The 21,167-nt window shown below is 37.2% G+C and overlaps 2 pseudogenes; one reads left to right on the forward strand and one right to left on the reverse strand.

Annotated features, from left to right (window-relative positions):
* Positions 1-5,484: 5,484 nt before the first annotated feature.
* Positions 5,485-6,406, reverse strand: LOC102993881 (carboxypeptidase N catalytic chain-like; annotated as a pseudogene).
* A 4-nt stretch (positions 6,407-6,410) lies between these two features.
* LOC102994164 (RNA demethylase ALKBH5-like) lies at positions 6,411-7,283 on the forward strand (annotated as a pseudogene).
* Positions 7,284-21,167: the final 13,884 nt, after the last annotated feature.

Here is a 21,167-nt window from a genome sequence, read left to right on the forward strand (position 1 = left end):
AACAGACCAATCACAAGTAATGAAATTGAAACTGTGATTAAAAAATCTTCCAACAAACAGCAGTCCAGGACCATATGGGTTCACAGGTGAATTCTATCAAATATTACAGAAGAGCTAACACCTATCCTTCCCAAACTCTTCCAAAAAACTGCAGAGGAAGGAATACTCCCAAACTCATTCTATGAGGCCACCATCACCCTCATACCAAAACCAGACAAAGATACTACAAAAAAAGAAAATTACAGACCCATAGCAGTGATGAATATAGATGCAAAAATCCTCAACAAAATACTAGCAAACAGAATCCAAGAACACATTAAAAGGACCATACACCATGATTTATCCCAGGGATGCAAGGATTCTTCAATATATGCATATCAATCAATGTGATACACCATATTAACAAATTGAAGAATAAAAACCATATGATCATCTTAATAGATGCAGAAAAAGCTTTCGACAAAATTCAACACCCATTTATGATAAAAACTCTCCAGAAAGTGGGCATAGAGGGAACCTACCTCAACCTAATAAAGGTCATACACAACAAACTCACAGCAAACATCATTCTCAATGGTGAAAAATTGAAAGCATTTCCTCTAAGATTAGGAACGAGACAAGGATGCCCACTCTCACCACTCTTATTCAACATAGATTTGGAAGTCCTAGCCATGGCAATCAGAGTAGAAAAAGAAATAAAACTGGACAGCTATATGTAAAAGAATGAAATTAGAACTCTCCCTAACACCAAACACAAACTCAAAATGGATTCATGACCTAAATGTAAGACTGGACACTATAAAACTCTTAGAGGAGAACATTGGAAGAACACTCCTTGACATAAATCACAGCAAGATCGTTTTTGATCCATCTCCTAGAGTAATGGAAATAAAAACAAAAATAAACAAATGGGACCTAATGAAACTTCAAAGCTTTTGCACAGCAAAGGAAACCATAAACAAGATGAAAAAACAGCCCTCAGAATGGGAGAAAATATTTGCAAATAATCAACGGACAAAGGATTAATCTCCAAAATATATAAACATCTCATGCAGCTCAATAGTAAAGAAACAAACAACCCAATCCAAAAATGGGCAGAAGACCTAAGTAGACATTTCTCCAAAGAAGACATAAAAATGGCCAAGAATCACATGATAAGCTGCTCAACATCACTAATTATTAGATAAATGCAAATCAAAACTTCAATGATGTATCACCTCACACCAGTTAGAATGGGCATCTTCTGAAAATCTAGAAACAACAAATACTGGAGTGGGTGTGGAGAAAAGGGAACTGTCTTGCACTGTTCGTGGGAATGTAAATTGATACAGTCACTATGGAGAACAGTATGGAGGTTCCTTATAAAACTAAAAATAGAATTACCATAGGATCCAGCAATCCCACTATGGGGCATATACCCAGAGAAAACCATAATTCAAAAAGACACATGCACCCCAATGTTTTTTGCAGCACTATTTACAATAGCCAGGTCATGGAAGCAGCCTAAATGCCTTTCACACATGAATGGATAAAGAAGTTGTGGTACATATATACAATGGAATATTACTCAGCCATAAAAAGGAATGAAATTGAGTTTTTCATTTGTTGATACATGGATGGATCTAGAGACTGTCATACAGAGTGAAGTAAGTCAGAAAGAGAAAAACAAATATCGTATATTAATGCATGTACGTGGAACCTAGAAAAATGGTACAGATGAACCGGTTTGCAGGGCAGAAGTTGAGACACAGATGTGGAGAACAAACATATGGACACCAAGGGGTGAAAACCGAGGTGGGGTGGGGATGGTGGTGTGATGAATTGGGCGATTGGGATTGACATGTATACACTGATGTGTATAAAATTGATGACTAATAAGAATGTGCTGTATAAGAAAACAAAACAAAACTAATACTAAACTTTCTTTGGGTTATTTGTATGGAAATATGTTAATATAAATGTTTCAGACATTACATGAAATTTCTAAAAATCTTATATGCTCTGGTCTGACAAGTACAGGTTTCTGGTAACTGACTCTACTGCTGAACTGAATGAATAAGCATTTTCAGAACTCTAATGGAAAACTGATGAATTCATAAAAGTGCTAACAAAAGATCAAGATGAAATAAAAATTAATTACATGGGACTGAGTGAACTGATGAGGATGATTGTAATTTTTGTGACTCTCTCTTTGAATAAAACAAAAAAATGTTAAAAAAAATTCATTTGTGAGTTTCAGGAAGTATTCCTCTTCTGTGTCTGTCATTAAAAGAAAAAGAAGGTTGATCTTGGTGAATTGAATTTACCAGTTTTTCAAAAAAGATAGAAATGGGGAAAAAATAATTTAGTGTACTGAATTGAAAATATGTGAACTTCTTTTAAAAGTATGTAAATATTATGATGCTTTTCCAAAGTATTATTAATAAATATAATGGTAGTTTCAAAGATGTGAAAGTTTGTACTTTAAACTTACCCTAATCTAATACATACCAAATTCAAGTACATTTCCTTTCAAAATACACCTGAAAATTATTATGTTTCCATTTCCATGCTAGAATATTAATAGAACAAAACATGTAAGACAATGTTCAGATGAATATTCTAATTATTTTGCCCAACCCTCTCCTAGAAGCTGTGGAGGCATTAAAAGGTTCAAAAGACCTACTCTAAAAAGCTCCATGATACTATTATAAAAAAGACATTAACCTTGCAATGTATCAATTTAATGATCAAATGATATTTATGCTATGATTCAAGTGTAATGTTCATAAGGTGCTTGAAAGTTTATTTGGAATCTTGATATGTATAGTTAAAAATGTTCATTTTGTATTATTTACATAAAGATTATAATGATATCATGGTCTTAATGAACTTGTTTTAACAGGTTTACTCTCTATCCTTTGAACTTTTAAGCATCCCACTTAAACCAAAAATATTTGAACAGCAAGAAAATATATTGATTTCTTGTGTTCTAGACAAAGGCTTGTCCTCAAAGACAAAAATGCATACTTTCTGTCCTTAAGGAGCTTATAGACTATTGAAGAGCCTAGAAGAGTCATTTCATTTTTCCTCTACTGTGTATCACTCAGAGTCCTGGTTGATATAAGCTAAAAATGGCTATTTGGAGGAAAATTTAAGAAAATTACTATTTACACAGGTTTGGACAAGGTGGAGGGAATCTACAAGAAGTAATACATTGAAACCCAGAAGTCATTAACCTGCTAGGCTTCAAGCCAGGGTAAGGAGAGAAGCAGCACCTGGAATCCACGGTCAGGGAGAGCTTGTGTGGAGAGGGCTGCCTGGCCTGAAGCTTTTCCTACTCACTAGGGGACTCAGCCAGGCTACTGCAATCTTGCCTGCATGCAGGAATTGGAGAAATACATTTCCAGATCTCACTCTCCTTCCTCCCGAAGGCTGAACCCAGTGAAGAGCCAGAGGGCAAAGAAGTCCACCAATGTAATTCTTACAGATCAATATCTCATGGCACAAAGTAGGGAGAGGAAAAGGTGGAGAGTGGATCTAGGGGTGGTTGGCAAGGATATCAGCCCTCACGGTGATGTACTAATGACCTTAATATGCTTTGGTTAGTAAAGATAACTGTGCTTGATTCAAAAGTAAGAGTAGCTTTATGGGTATCTGGGAGTCTCCCTGTATTCTATTTACTTCTCCTTAACCAATATTCAACACTTCATTATATACAAAACCAGATTTAGGATTTCTGGTCTGAATTAAAATAATTCAATTTCACTTCCTTTATTTTTAAAATTGAGACAAAAATTATATCTGGGTTTTGATATTTTAAGGTCAAAATCAAATGAGGTAAAATATGTAATATATTCATTGCATCATTTACCTCACCCAGTTCTTCCATCATAGAACTAAAAGAATGCAGTCTAATATTAATAAATGATAGCACCATTAAGAATTAAGTAAATTAAGCTATCAGCAAGTATATCAAAGACAGATTATCTTTGAATTAAACGTTCTTCCCTTTCTACACAGGAATAATATTCAGTTCACTCAAACTCATTTTGTCTGGTTGATATTTTGCTGTATCTCAAGGTCAAGTTCATTGACAAATAATTTATCTTACTGAGAATTACTAAATTTGAAGCTGGATATCATTAAAATCAAGAATTGTATGACATTTGGTTTTGAAGAAGGAACAATATATGGGGAATATCAAACGTTGGATAAAAGTCCTTCTCTGTTAAATAACTTCAAGAGCTTGAAATAAAAATTTATAATTACAACTTTCAAAAATTTAAATTCAGAAGGCCAAAATGGACTACAGTGGCATAAAACAATGTTATTAAATGTTTATTTTTGGATTCAATGCAGTCAATGCACTAGTTTGTTTTTAACGTGAATGTAACGACTTAAGGCAGGTTAGTTTTTATTAAATGTAGATGTTAGAGAGCCAACACACACACACACACACACACACACACACACACCTTAACAATATTAGAGTTGAGGGATATTAATATATTTTTTCAAATTTTCAAATTAATGACTAAATTGCCATAGAATCAAAAGAGAGTAAACATGTTTGCATGTTTAAAAAATCTCATTTATTTTTTATTTTCATGGGGCTTGTAAAATATGAAAATTACTAATGCTATTTAAACATTTCCAGAAATAAATACATAGAATTTCATTTTATTTCTTTCTGTCATGCATTTGGGTAGTTTGGTATTTCAATTATTTCTGACATGTTATATGCCAACTAATATCTTGCAAACTTGCCTGGAATATTACGTTTTTCCTTAGGCTTTTTCATTTTGTTTTATTACTCATTTTCATTCCCCAAAGTATTTGACATCTATAGTGCTATAACTGCAATTTAAAAGGAATCCATTTGTGGCAATAAGAATAATAAATTCTTGTATTTGAACAGAATTAAAACTTTAAAAGCATTTCCATTTCAAATAAATGTTTTATCCTATTGTTATAATGAAATATTTTATGTATTATAATTTTCTTCTGCCACAAGTAATTCTAATAAACCCAGGAATCTACATTATTGCTTTCAATTCAATTTTTTCATTGTTCTTTTTTATAAAATTTATTTTCTCCTACAAACAATTTGCCTGGTCTTTTTAAAATACATGTTGTCTCTTCCATATTTCTACCTTTCTACTATGGATATTTCTACATTTCTACTATGGATAAGAAAAATATTATCCATAAGATTGTGGTTTTTCTCCCTTTCCTTTTGATTACATATTAGAAAGTGTGTTTTTTTGTTTGTTTGTTTGTTTTTTAATCTATAGATCACCTACTATCTTCCCTTTCTATAAATTTTCAATAATTTTTTCATTGACCCAAAAAGTTATGTTATTTCCAACCAGAGGCATTGCTTTTGTTTTTGTTTTGTTTTTTTGGGTTTTTTTGTTCTGAGTATGTTTATATTTAAATATGTCTCAGATAATAAAATAGAAAGAATGCTTCATCTGATGTGAGAGTGGGAACAAAGTCTTTCTAAAGTGTTGCACCAGGCACTGGATTTCTGGTAGGGACTCTCTGGGACTGTTGCCATCATTTCTTTTTTCCTAGCTGCCTGGGGCTGCACTTTCTTTGATAAGACTCTGCCTCTATGCCCTGAGTTGGGGCCTCTCCTCCTAGGGGCTGCTGGAGGGGTGCTTCTCTTGAGTTGGAAATTAACCAGTTTGGGTTCCCCAGGACCCATGGTCACACTCACTGTCTCTGGGTCAAACCTGGGTGCTGTGGCAATGACAGTGTAGGTCCCTGGAAGCAGCAGCTGGAAGTAATCTCCATGGTCACCTGAAGTGACATCTTGGTTAATCCCACTGACAGAAATGACAGCATCCGCAAGAATATTATACTTCTCATCCTGCACCATTCCCCTTATGCCTTGGTGTACCTGTTCCAAGAACTGAATTTGGGCTTCCTGATTACCCAGCCACTCGTGAGGTAACTTGCCGTGGAAACTTGTCACAACTCAGTTCCAGCGTGACCTCAAAACAATTGGTATGGAGGTAAAGTCTTGCATTCCCTTGCTGAGATAATACCAGGAAGTCCCATTGGCGATGCCATCTGGGAAGTAATCCCCACAATTCCAACCTTGGTGCATCCATCCATGTGCATAGGAGTAGATCTTGGCCACCTTCTGGAAAATTGTGTCATCAGGCGTGGGGGTATTGGCAGTGTGGCAGAAACCTCGGACCCGGTACTCAAGGGACTTGTCATATGAGTAATTGGCCACCACTGCCCCTTCATGGAGATTGGCTGAAAGGACAAACTTGAAGGAGTGGATCCACTGGATCACTGCCTGGGTCTCAGGTTCCACCTGATTTTTCCAATTGTCCGGAAGGGTCAAGTGGTGGTTGGGGCCCCCACTCTTCTCATTGTAGTAGATGTAGGTATTGAGATCCTTTTCCCCCTTCTTTCCAGACCAAGGGGAAACAAACTTCTTCGGTGAGGGCTACACGTACGGCACCCAGCTGCAGAAGCGCTGGCCAGGCCAGTAGCGCCTCTACCCATTGGGCCACTTGGACGAGATCCCCGAGTGGGTGCACCAGCTGGTGATCCAGAAGCTGGTGGAGCACCGCGTCATTCCAGTGGGCTTCGTCAAGAGCGCCGTCATCAAAGACTACCAGCCCGGCGGCCGCATCGTGTCTCACGTGGACCCCATCCACATCTTCGAGTGCCCCATCGTGTCCGTGTCCTTCCTCAGCGACTCCGCGCGCTCTGCTTCAGCTGCAAGTTCCAGTTCAAGCCTATCCGTGTGTCGGAGCCCGTGCTTTCCCTGCCGGTGTGCAGGAGGAGCGTGACTGTGCTCAGTGGATATGCTGCTGATGAAATCACTCACTGCATCGGGCCTCAGGACATCAACGAGCACAGAGCAGTCATCATCCTCAGGAAAACAGGTTTAGGTTTACAGAAAGTTGTGAAGATAGCAGAGAGTTCTCCGTTCCCCCTCCTGGACAAGATTAGATGCACCCTGGTTGGAAACAAAGTCCCTGAGCAGCTCCATGTTACCACCCAGCTATGCTTCAGATCATCTGTCGGGAAACAACAGGGACCCCGCTCTGAAACCCAAGTGGTCCCACCGCAAGGCAGACCCTGACGCTGCCCACAGGTTTCAGACCCTAGAGACGGACAAGGAGGAGAACCGGCGCTCGGTGCTGCTGCTCACGTACCGGCGGAGGGGCAGCTTCAGCTCAGAGAAATTCTGCCTCAAGTCATACGAGCCCGGGAAGGACTGCTCAGAGGCGGCGGGCATCCCCGCCCCCAAGGTGAAGATGCAGCGGCATTGAGGCCTGAGCCTCTAGGACTCAGCTTGATCCTCACTAGCTGGCCCTCCTTTTGTTTCATTTTGAGTTGTTTTCCTTTTTTTTTCTTTTCTTTTTTTGATTCTTATATTAAAAAAAAAAAAAAAAAAAAAAGACAGCTTCAGTCTGCCACAGCTTCACTCCCTGATCCAGCGCAGTGTTCATGCGGGGGCCACACGTTCCCTCCTCTCCATGCACTTCTCTTGTACAGGTGATGAACCTCTGACCTGAGACTGTAGTTATTTATTTTTAAAAACATTTCCTACCTTGGTTCTAGTTTTTGAATTTCTTCCTATTACTTTAGGATGATATCAACAACATCTTTCTCCAGTCATTCAATTCTAATTCTTTAAGTATAGCTTTCAATGATACTTCTTTGGAAATTTCTTTCCTGTAGTTCCTATTAGATCTTTAATATTTAGTTTCTACATTGTACTTCCCACTGTTGTTTCTCTCAGTTTGTATATTCAGTGTTTTAAAACCTCTCTCAATAGCAGAGTTCTCACTTCGTGCTTGGATATTAACACAGCTTGTGTTGAAAAAGAGACATTCACTGCTCCTAAAAATCTTTACACTTTTCTCTTTTCCCTCTTTTCTCTTTTGTTTTAAACGTTTTTATTGGAGTATAATTGCTTTACAATGGTGTGTTAGTTTCTGCTTTATAACAAAGTGAATCAGTTATACCTACACAGATATCCCCATATCTCTTCCCTCTTGCATCTTCCTCCCTCCCAACACAGAAAAATCTGGTGGATGAGGCTGGATCTTGTCTTTCTGGTGGGCAGGGCCACATCTGGTGGTGTGTTTTGGGGTGTCTGTGACCTTAGTATGAGGTCATCATCTCTGCTAATGGGTGGGGTTGTGCTCCTGTTTTCCTATTTTTTGGCATAGGCTGTCCAGCACTGTAGCTTGCTGGTCGTTGAGTGGAGCTGGGTCTTGGCCTTGAGATGGAGATCTCTGGGAGATTTTTGCTGTTTGATATTATGTGGAGCTGGGGGGTCTCTGGTGGACGAGTGTCCTGAACTTGGCTCTCCCACCTCAGGCACAGCCCTGATGACTGACTGGAGCACAAAGAGCCTGTCATCCACATGGCTCAGAATAAAAGGGAGAAAAAAAGAAAGAAAGTAAAATAAAATTAAATTAAAAAGTTATTAAAATAAAACACAAAAAAATTATTAAATTTTTTTTAAGTAATTAAAAAAAAATGAAAGAAGAGAACAACCAAACCAAAAGACAAATCCACCAATGATAACAAGCACTGAAAACTATAATAAGAAAAAAACAAAACAAATAGACAGACAGAACACTAGGACAAATGGTAAAAGCAAATCTATACAGACAAAATTACACACAGAAGCATATGCATACACACTCACAAAAAGAGAAAAGGGAAAAATATATATATGTATCGTTGCTCCCAAAGTCCACCTCCTCAATTTGGGATGATTCATTGTCTATTCAGGTATTCTACAGATTCATGGTACATCAAGTTGACCGTGGAGATTTAATCTGCTGCTCCTGAGGCTGCTGGGAAAGATTTCCCTTTCTCTTCTTTGTTCACACAGCTCCTGGGGTTCAGCTTTGGATTTGACCCTGCCTCTGCGTGTAGGTCACCTCGGGGCATCTGTTCTTCGCTCAGACAGGACGGGGTTAAAGGAGCAGCTGCTTCGGGGGCTCTGGCTCACTCAGGCTGCGGGGAAGGCGGGGTACAGAGTGCGGGGCGAGTCTGCCATGGCAGAGGCCAGTGTGATGTTGCACCAGCCTGAGGAGTGCCATTTGTTCTCCTAGGGAAGTTGTCCCCAAATCACGGGACCCTGGCAGTGGTGGGCTGCACAGGCTCCCAGGAGGGGAGGTGTGATAGTGACCTGTGCTTGGATACAGGTTTCTTGGTGGTGGCAGCAGCAGCCTTAGCGTCTCATGCTGGTCTCTGGGGTCCGCGCTGATAGCTACGGCTCGTGCCTGCCTCTGGAGCTCCTTTAAGCAGCACTCTTAATCCACTGTCTTCGCGCATCAGGAAACAAAGAGGGAAGGAAAAGTCTCTTGTCTCTTCGGCAGCTCCAGACTTTTCCCTGGACTCCCTCCCGGCTAGCTGTGGCGCATTGGCCCCCTTCACGCTGTGTTCACGCAGCCAACCCCAGTCCTCTCCCTGGGATCCAACCTCCGAAGCCCGAGCCTCAGCTCCCAGCCCCCGCCCGTCCCAGCGGATGAGCAGACAAGCCTCTCGGGCTGGTCAGTGCTGGTCGGCACCGATCCTCTGTGAGGGAATCTCTCCACTCTGCCCTCCGCACCCCTGTTGCTGCACTCTCCTCCACGGCTCCGAAGCTTCCCCCCTCCGCCACCTGCAGTCTCCGCCCGCGAAGGGGCTCCTAGTGTGTGGAAACCTTTCCTCCTTCACAGCTCCCTCCCACTGGTGCAGGTCCCGTCCCTATTCTTTTGTCTCTGTTTTTTTTTCTTTTTTCTTTTGCCCTACCCAGGTACATGGGGAGTTTCTTGCCTTTTGGGAGGTCTGAGGTCTTCTGCCAGTGTTCAGCAGGTGTTCTGTAGGAGTTGTTCCACATGTAGATATATTTCTGATGTATTTGTGGGGAGGAAGATGATCTCCACGTCTTACTCTTCTGCCATCTTGACCCTCCTCCCTATTTTCTTTTGTAACTCAATTGTTTCTAAAAGTCTCATCAACAGTGCTGGAGAAGTTTGGTGGAAACAGACCAAATAACGTATGATACAATTGGGACTGCTTGACCTTCAGTTAAAATGCTAATATCAACACTTGTTATATGCTACTGTCTTTCATGTTTCTTCTTTATGTTTTCTACTTCCTTTTGCTAATATTTTTCCCCTTCAAACTGTCTTCTAAGCTGTCTCTGATTTTATAATAATGTCCATTTCATGTGTGTTTTAAATTTTCATGCCTATGCTTTACCTTATCTGGCTTACATGTTACATATATAAAATATTCTCTCCAATGTTCCTGTTATTTCCAGGGTGATTCTATTATTAACTCTAAAATTGATTAAAGGTCCTCTATCATTCTCTTATGGTCAGCTTCAAAATTTGCTTTTCTTAAATGATTTGAATGTTTACTGAATATCTGCAAGTGAAAAAATGTATGAAATTATGTAAAAGGATAATTTCTTCAGTCTTTCATTTTAACTTTTTTAGGTCAATGAATGTGAGAATATAACTCACATATTGAACAGTCTAGTTGGGATACATTATTGCATGATCTGTAAACACAAGTATAACATTTAATCAAAATTCTTCTTCAGTCAAATATTTTAGGAATAGTCTGCAATGTTTTTAAGTTCACCAATCAGAGTTAGACTTTCATGGCCATATAAATTCATACATATGGTCTTTCCTAGACTTGACAGTCATGTAGAGTTTGTTAATGCTAAGGATTCCTGTTCCTATTGTTCTTTATATATTGTTTATTGTTTAATAATATTTGTACTTCACATTTTATCATGGTACTTATTTGCCCTTTTTCCCTTCTGTAAATAACAGTGAGGTTTGAAATTTCTCAATCCTTACATGTACTTTGTGGAATTGAGCAATGAGAGACCATATTTTAATGTTTTACTGTGATGTTTGAATAGATATTCTCTGTTTCTCCCTTGCATTTTGTTTGTATATTTGCTGTCCAGTTTTAGTTATCTTTACACTCTTGTTTTTCTCACATTTTTGTCCAGTAGTAAATGCATGGCTTACCTGGTGACCCAGTATTTCTAAAATTCTCATCAGTATGGCCTTATTAACCTTAATAAGGTTAATATATGAAAAGATCAAATGTGTACATCAAATTGGTACTTGGAACTGCTCGATATTGGGTTCAACTCATGACAAGCCAAAACTTGTTATTGCTGGGCTGCATCTCACAGGCCTACAAGGCCTGTGTTTGCCCAGCTTCAAGACCAAAGAGAGAGCCGGGAGTCAGCAACAGAGAAATAAATGGTTTAATGGATGTGGCAGCTTACACATCTGGAGCAAGGTCCTGGAACAGCACTCTACTTTGTGCCGCGGAAGGCAGACAGGACATGGTAGCAGTCTTTGCTCCTGGGGGGGAAGGGGAGATTACCAGTTACACAAGAATTGATATCAGGTTGGCTCATTAGCTAACAGAGAAACCAGTTGAGGGGCACAACCCTCACTGCCCCTTCGATAAGAACAATCACTAGCTGGGGCCTGGGGCAAGTACATAGGAAGGTCAGTCGTGTGCGTAGGGTATAGGTGAAGCAGGTACTGGTCTGGCAGAGAATGTGCAGAGAACAAGAGAACAGCTATCTTGAGTGGTCTGACCAAATGTACTATTTTCTTTCATATTTTGCTTTTTTTTTCCTTTGTTTATATTTTCCTAATGTTAAAATTTTATGTTCCTATTATTCTTTATCTATTGTTATTGATTAGTGTTTATACTACATAATCTAATTTAAAATAACATTATAAAACAGACATAAGGAAGTGAAATTTCTGTCGTGAGAACACTTGATATGGTAATTTGGGGAAGGACTTTTTTGATACAAACATATTCTGTTTAACCTCATGATTTTACCAAGGTAATTATTTTTAGAATAATCCTGAATGGTATAATGCAACATGTCTTCCAAAATACCCCTGATAATGTCTATACCTATATGAGTGCTATATTCCTGCTGTTTGGTGAAGAATTAAGACAAAATTACTGCTGCTAAATATATACAGAGGAGAAAAAAATCCACGTTTGAGTAGATTTTCTTTACTATGAGAAGGATCATGTAAATGTTTCTCTTAATTAAACAAAAGTAAAATAAAGGAATGTCCCATTATATTATTTAATATTGAAACCAAATCTTTTGTAATTTTATGAAGGCTGTAGTTCTCCAAGGTCCAATGGATTACAGAGAAAATAGATGATTTGAATAAGGAAAACAATGGCCTTCTAAGAGAGAAAGGGCAGTAACACGACCCTTGCTTTCTAGAATTTGAAGTTAATAAAAAATTTTTTCAGAAAAAAACTGAGTCTTGTGATCAAATTCTCCTAGAAGGAATGAACGCAAAAAGCACTAAAGTGTAACTGATCAGGAAAAAAGACATGTTCTGACCTGATGACCTGGACTTTGCACATGTACCTATCGGTTGAGTAAAGAGCATCTGATTTTATATATCAGGTGGTTTATTCTATTCAGGACACAGATATTGTAGCATTGTTTCTGGCTTTCGAGAACACAGAATTAAGATAAAGTTATTAATGGATAGGTTAGGTGATGATGTAATAATACACAATCAGAATCTCAATGGCTCAAAACAGGTTTTATAACTATATAGGCAATGCTGGTTTGTTGGGGCATTTGCTTATCCTAACCACTTAAATGGTAGGCAGATAAAGGCCCTCTGTCAACACATGCTATAATGACTTCTTTAGCAAAGGAATAAAATGATGGAAAATTATGCATCTCTTAAATGATTTCACTTAAAAGTGACAAATATTACTTATATTTCTCATGTTTCATTGGCTAAAGCATGTCATATGGCCATGCTTAACTTTAAAGGTTCAGGAAATCCCAACCCTAGGTTGTGCCTTGAAGTAGAAAACCAGAAAGATTGGTGAACAGCACTGCTGATTCTTCAGCATTACATTGGTAGACATTTTGTAGAAATTACTTGACATTTTGCCTACGGTAGACACATAGTTGTCTAGACACCACTTACGTCCCTTTACAGTGATATGATTCAGTGAAATTGGAAGAATAATCCAACAATTTAAAAATTCTCTTTCTTTTTTTGTGTTTAATTTACCACATTTTCCCTTTTGTCACTAAATTTTATTTCCTGTACACTTAATACCATATCACATAAAATAGACTATGGCATAAGGAACTATTTTGTGTTGTAAAAAATAAGCAAATAAAATAATTTAAAATAATGACTAAATTCACAAAGTCAGTTTGGGAAAATAATGATTGACATTGGAAACCTCTTTTTTCAAAGTGGCTAAATTGCTGTAGTCCAAATTGTTAATAAATTGTACACAGGAGTGGCAGGTTTAAAATACAAGGGTAATTATGTAGAGACTCAATAATGGAATCAAAATGATCATTGTCATTTCACTGTTAAAAGACATTTTATTGTTAATACTATTCAGATTTTAATCTGCCCTATGACCAAGAGGTCCTTAACATTTCCCTCAGATTGACTAAGCTTTGTACAGTCTTCCTGCCTCTAAACCTTGACTCTACTTTTCTTAGACATTTACCTTAAAAAGCTTGTAAATTATTTTCCTGCATCTTTGAAATGTAAATTTTTTAAAAGCCTCTTGTCAGTTTTACAACCCAAGAATGTCTTTCAAGGACCTAGTAGCCTTCTCTTTGAAAGGTAGTTATTAAAGAAGATAGCTTCCCTGTTTCCCAGTCTCTCTGGGATGGTAAGAGTCTAATTTCTTTCAGAGCCCTACTCCAACTTGTAAAACCACCACCTGTCATCGCAACAGAAGACAGTTTACTTTTCCTTTAGGTAAATCCAATTAGCAAAACTGGATGCCCAGTGGTCTCCCTCTCATCCCAGACTTTAACACTCCCTGTACTTTGTCCTTTCAGCAGAGTTGAATTCAGACTTCCTTCTAGTTCCTCTAATTGTATTTCCTGTAAATACCTAAGAATTTATTTTAAAACTAATTTAAGGGCTTCCCTGGTGGCGCAGTGGTTGAGAGTCCGCCTGCCGATGCAGGGAACACGGGTTCGTGTAGTGGAAATAAGATCCCGCAAGCCTCACGGTGGTCAAAGCAAAAAAAGAAAAAAAAATAAATAAATAAAACTACATTTAAGGTCAAGATAAGTTTACCCCAATAGTATGTATTGGTTAAAAAATAAGCTATTAATAGTATTATTCTCAATGTGGTGATCTAGTGAGAAAATGTTTTCTTTGAATATCTCTTACATATTTTCTAAAGTCCCAATAAGCCTCTCACTATCTCCCATCATAATATTTAAATGTAGAATAGTTTAAATAGTTTGGCTGTTTGGGTTTTCATTTTGTTAAAAAACAGTAAATTCTTCAAAATTAATTGTCATATATTTAGCGTTATTGATTCATTTCCTTTATTTAAGGCATTTTCATTCTTGTAGGTCATTCTACCTGCTTTTATATCTTCAGATTTAACACAGTGACCAGAATGGTTTGGATGCTTAACATATAAATAAATCAAGGAATAAATAAGCAGTCATTTATATAGTTATGCTTTAACCATATGGCAGCAGAGGTTTTTCAGAATTTATAATGTCTGAAATAAAGACCATTAAAAAATAAAGCTCTTCTGTCACATGTGAAGAATAAAATATTAACTATTAGCCAAAGTTAGATTATTGATTTCTTTTTGCTATTGACCACAGAGAGTCTACTGAAACCTCATAAATTACTGTCAAACACTGATTCGCAGAATACTACCCAACTACACAGTAATTTATGTTACAAATAATATGATACAGTCTTTCTTTTAATACTAATCAATCTGTGTCTTTATTGATAAGCCATATGATTCATAATGAAAAATATATTCTCATTGATGCCATTATTACAAATCTGTGAGCTTTGGGGAGTGAAGAGGTTGTTTAATCTTACAGGTGTCTCCTAATACCACAACGACTAAAACTGTAGACATTAGAATCCTCTCTATTGTTGTTACTGTGTGGGCCAATAAATAAAATATTTTTTGCAAACTTGATTGCAGATCATTCAAATTTTAGCATGGAATGACTTCACCTTGAATTCAATTTGTCTCTGTAAATTTAGATTTACTCTTATTTAGGGCTTTACAAAATAAGCCCTCACTGAATATTATAGTAAAAAGTTTTTATAATATTTTACAACGACTTTAATTTTTATATCATGTGGCATATTCATTATCATGGCAAGCACATGGTAAGCACAAATTTCCAAAAAATATTTTTTACCATAAACATCATCAGTTAATTTTTACACAATTTTATTATACTCATTTCTATTTAAACATTTAGATTAATTAAATTTGATAAGCAAAGCTTTTAATTCAAAAGTTAAAGTGTTTCTTTTCATTGCACTGATGTTCATGCTCCCTGAAGAAGAGAATAGATTTAAATATTTTAAATGAATCCTAAAAATCTTGTAGATAAATAATATCTTACTCTGACCCAAGGATAATGATATATTCTGATGTTCCATAAACTGCAGAATGATCCTTCCTTTAATAACAGAGGTATATCAACTTCACTAAATTTTTCTTTGACATATTTGCTTAATTCAAACCTGTAAGATTTTGTAAAGAATTGATGTTCTGCTTCAAAATATTTAGTCTTTAATTCAAGCCAGACAAAATGATTATATGGAGGACTTCTTCTAAATCTATCAATAGGTAGGTTGTGAGTTAAGATTGGTGAGTTATATGAATGTTTCTAATCAGAAAGCAACTATTAACGATCACATACAATAGAGTCAATCCCTCCATAAACAGCATTTGAAACGCAACCAGAAAATCAAGAGTCACCTCATGAAAGCCTTGTGAAGATTTTTGGCTGTAAAATGATCTATCAAAAGATAGGAAAATTAGAATGTTTTTCTATATAATCTCATATTTACATAGAAATATGAGACTAGAGTAGTGTTTATAAATAAAAGAAAAATTAAAGGTTAAGATAAGTCTAAAATTTAGAGAGTAAGATAAGTCTTCCCAATAACAACACAAAATGAGATGAAATAAAGAGATGAATTATAATTATCTAGTACAATGTGAAACTTTTATTACCTATTGCAATATTAACTAAAATTAATGCAGGATGCTTATATTGTGATCATCTCATTTAAGCCTATGAAATCTTCAACTTTAGGATTATATAACCTAAACACTAGAAGGGATGTAGACCCATAAATTTCTTCTGTCACATTTCTTATTTATGACCATAAACCCTCTTGATTAATCCCTCAGGAAATTTATGTCAACAAGATAATTCATTCCACTTCAGTGTCTTCTAAAATCATGATAAAGTTCATTAATATACAGAGTTTGACTCTGCCTTCTAATACCATTCTCTCCTATGACACAGATATAGTGCTTACCAAGTATGGCACTCTATAGTTAACATTTCCTAGCATCCTCAAACTTTGATATGGCTGTGTGACTACTCTGGCTAATGAGCTATGGGCAGAAAAAATATAGTGTGCCCCTTTTGGGCCAATGCGTGGAAGAGTCAGAGCATGATTTTCCAACTCTCTTCCTCTGCTCTAGGCACCTAAAGATCATGTTTTTCAGATGGAGTGTCTACAAAATGGTAGAGAAACATCTATCAGCAGGAGTATCTGAATGACCACATGGAGCAGAGCCCTCATAGACACGAACTGACAAGTATTCGGAGTAATGAATCATTTTTGTTGGGTTAAGCTACTGAGACTTTCAGGCTTTTTGCTGTTGTAGCATATTTGAGCATATCCTATTCTATCCTACAATCTCTTGCCTAAGGCATTTGCTGGAACCTCAGAGATGAAGTCTAATAATTTTTCCATGTGGGGTTCAGTCAGGTAATTGGGGACAATGACCTCCCTAAATGTCATGTTCTAGATAAGCAATGTTAAAACAATAGTCAGATCTGCTAAGTGATGTTGCCATAACAAACAACTCCCAAATTTCAGTGTTTGCAACTACAAAAATTTATATCTCTCCCAGCACCTGTCAGCTTGGCTGCAGGGTAGCAGTGGCTCTGATGCATAGGTCTTTTTCAATGAAAGAGCAAACCATTTAGGGACTTTATGGATGGAAGACAAAAATATTGGGGAAGCACACACAGATTTTAACGTTTTTGCTCAGGGTTAGCACTTGTCATTTGCACAAGTGGCTTTCAGAGCCAAATGGTCAATTCTGGAGTAAATGGAATATGAAGCTTAATCACTTCACAAGGAGAGGCAAAAAAATAATAATAATTAGGAGCAATTATAAAATATGCAACACTTAGTTTCTTTAATTATTTGCCTCTATAGACATTGCCAAATATTATACTTGGAACATGGTGGTAAATGTTTTGAGTCAATGGCTTTTATCTCTCAACATTCTGCTTACTCCAATATTATTGTTCCTTAACAATTTGCTTCTTAAAAACGTATTTTTGCATCCATTGTATTTAGAGTTGCCCTTGCCAGAGAAGAGTAGAATATGCCTTAAAAGTCACTCCTTCTAGACTATATATTGCCTTTTAATGAAATGTAAGATATATTAACTTCTAATCACCTAGATCATATTATATTACTGACACATGTAATTATAAGTTCAACTTAAAAACCTAATATTTTATACTGTCCTCGTGCTGTTTTTCTGCATTTAAATCATTAAAACTTAAGAACAGAATGTAATGTTTATTCATATTAAATTGTATCTAGTTAGATTGAACACATTTATCCAGACTGTTCAGATTTTTTGGCATTATGATTTTGTCATCCAATATATCCCTCTTAATTTTGAATCATAGCCTTTCTGGCCATTCCCTTGAACCCTAAGTTTGGTAGGAATACAAAACTGAAGATTGTACAAATGTTCCTATCATAGAAAATTCTCTAAAAGATGGCATCAGTCAAATGTTGTCCCAGAATGTTTTAGACATGGTTCCCCAAATACAGATGCTTTACTACATCTGGCATATAAATGAAAAACTGAACAAAAGACAGAAATTTGGCTTACTATTAAAACTAGATGCCCCAGACATAACACATTTTCTTGTCTCTGTGGTGAATTTTGGATGTTTTTTCTAGAAACCTGTTGGAACAGGGAGAGATGTAAAGAAAGGAGTTATGGTTTAGAGATACATATAGCACTTTATTGATAACTTCTGTGTATTTTTGTTTATGGAATATGGTAATAATCTAATTTTCCATGAGTAGCCAATTATCTGAGAGTCACTCACAGAATAATCCATGATTTTCCACTGATTTATGATGATATTTTCTTGCCATCTTTGTCATTATACTGTAATCTAGGTAGAAGGAGGCACATATTAACAGGTTGCAGGAATCAAGATGTGAACATTTTGGGTGAGGGGGCATTATTCTGTTAACCACACTTTTATAAACCTGTTCAAGTTTATTCACATTGCTTAATGTGATTACTTTTAAAATTAGTCAAGAGAATAAAGGTGAAAAAATAGAATCCTACTGTTTTTTGTAATTATTTATATAATTATGTTTATTGACACGTTGTGCATGTTTGTGTGCGTGCGTGCGTGTGTGTGTGTGTGTGTGTGTGTGTGTATTTGAATTACTGTCTGATGCCAGCTGTTTTCAGCTTGATAAACTTCCTTTTGTATTTCTTGTAAGACAAATTCAACTAGTAACAGATTCTCTCAGCTTTTGTTTATCTGGGCAATTCTTTATTTAGCCTTCATTTACATGGATCTTTGAGCTATCCTTCTTGGAGTTTGATGAGCTTCTTAGATAAGTAAATTATTTTTCAATAAATTTGGGTAGTTTTCAGCTATTGTTTCTTTGAATATTTTTCTTCTCTTTTTGCCTCTCTCCTCTCTTTCTGATACTACCATTGCGTGTATTTTGGCATGCTTAATGGTGTCCCAAATTTCCCTGAGGCTCTCCTCATTTATCTTCATTCATTTTTTCCCATCTGTTTTTTGTATCTTCAGTTCACTTATTCTTTCTTCTGTCAATTAATATCTACTTAAAAGCCCCCCAGTGAAAATTTTTTTCATTTCAGTTATTTACTTTTCAACTCCAGAATTTCCTTTGTTCTTTTTTCTGATTTCAATTTCTTTATTGATATTCTCCATTTTATGTGACACTGTCATCATACTTTGATTTATTTCTTTAATTCTAGTTCCATTAATTCCATAAAATGGCTTATAATAGTCATCTTGAAGATTTTTTTCTGATAAATCTGGACATCTGCTTACACTCATAGGAAATTTCTGTTACCTTTACAGCATATAGGTTAAATATTCCTGTTTCTTAGCATGTCTCATATTTTTTTGTTAGAAACTAAAAACATTTTAGATATATATTTTAGCAACTCTGGGTACTGGCCCTGCCATTCCTCCAGTCTTGTTATTGTTTTATTACATTAGTGACTCACTGGATTATTTTGGTGAAGTCTATTTTCCCTCACACAGAGTTGATCCTCATTTGATCCTTAGTAGGGCACAGTTTTGGGTAAGACCACAGTCATCCTGAGATAGCAGTGGTTTTGGTAGGGCTCTCTTCTTCTCTTTCCCTGACTGTGTTCACCTGCTAAATTCCACAAATGATGATAGTTCCTTTGGGAGGACATTGGGAACTATGTATTTCGTGACCTGCTTTCCCCCCACACCCAAGGCTCTGGAGCTTGGCATGGGGACAATGGCAAACTTCTCACTGAGTGACACCCACCCGCTAGAAGCAAAGCACTTGGTGGGGGGTTGAGGTGGGAAGCCTCTCAGCTTATCTCCCTTGGCATGGAATCACTGTCTCATGAGCTGAGGCAAGGATGATCAGGGTCCCAGTATTCATAGTGGTGAAATGCCCAAAACAGGACCTCCATTCCATGAGTGGTGGCTGGGCAGAAAAAGTGAGCCCTGCTTCTCCATTGTATTCACTGGGATTTAGCCTCAGCAACAGATAAGACAACTGAGAAATGGGGAGATAAGGAGCTCTGTGTTCTTGTCTACAGCAGTCAGGAGTGGATGCTGTGCCTCCCTGGCCAAGGAGGTGGGGAGGAGGAAATTATTCTTTGTTCAGCTACCATAGACTCTTATCTTTCTTACCAAATTTTCATAGATTTTCTTGATTAGATGTTTCTTCACTAACCAGTTGCTCTTAAAACCACTTCCAGAGGCTTAAATTGTTGTTTTTCTAGAGTTTACACCAGTTTCACTGAGTAATCAGTCAGCAGAACTACTTATGCTGTCATGCCAGAAGTTTATCTCCATATATTTTTAAATAGTTTTAACCGTATTTGATAGTTTTCTCTCTCTCAGTCTCTCTGTCACTGTTTCTCACTGTCACTGTCTCTCTCTTATCTCTGTATCTTCCCCTATAGCTTTTCCTCTCCTTCTTTACCTCATTTTGCTTTTCTTAAATTATATAGAGAGGAAATTTTGTTGACATATTCTGTCCTTCCATAAGACACGGTCCCCAAACAGGTAGTATATGGGTGGATAATGGTTTCTGTACCTTGCTAATATAGATGATTTATAAAAAGGAAAAAGGAAAGAAAAAGAAACAGAAAGAAATAAAACAAGAAAGAAAGAAAGAAAGAAAGAAAGAAAGAAAGAAAGAAAGAAAGAAAGGAAGGAAGGAAGAAAGGAAGGAAGGAAGAAAGAAAAGGGGTGAGAGAGGGAGCCAAGGAGAAGGTTGCTAATATAGATGATTTATAAAAAGGAAAAAGGAAAGAAAAAGAAACAGAAAGAAATAAAACAAGAAAGAAAGAAAGAAAGAAAGAAAGAAAGAAAGAAAGAAAGAAAGAAAGAAAGGAAGGAAGGAAGAAAGGAAGGAAGGAAGAAAGAAAAGGGGTGAGAGAGGGAGCCAAGGAGAAGGAAGGAAGGGAGAAAGACCCAATGCCAGTGGGAAATTTGACTCATCCTTTCATTTAAAAAATGTGTCTACTTTCCCTAGTGCCCTCACTAAAGAACTTCCAGACACAAGTCAATGACAGTGTTTTATTCGTCCTCATTTTTTTTTTTTTATTTATTTTTTTGCGGTATGCGGGCCTCTCACTGTTGTGGCCTCTCCCGTTGCGGAGCACAGGCTCCAGACGCGCAGGCTCAGCGGCCATGGCTCACGGGCCCAGCCGCTCCGCGGCATGTGGGATCTTCCCGGACCGGGGCACGAACCCGTGTCCCCTGCATCGGCAGGCGGACTCTCAACCACTGCGCCACCAGGGAAGCCCATATTCGT

The sequence above is a fragment of the Physeter macrocephalus genome, chromosome 15 (assembly GCF_002837175.3).
Source record: "Physeter macrocephalus isolate SW-GA chromosome 15, ASM283717v5, whole genome shotgun sequence".
Classification (NCBI taxonomy): domain Eukaryota; kingdom Metazoa; phylum Chordata; class Mammalia; order Artiodactyla; family Physeteridae; genus Physeter; species Physeter macrocephalus.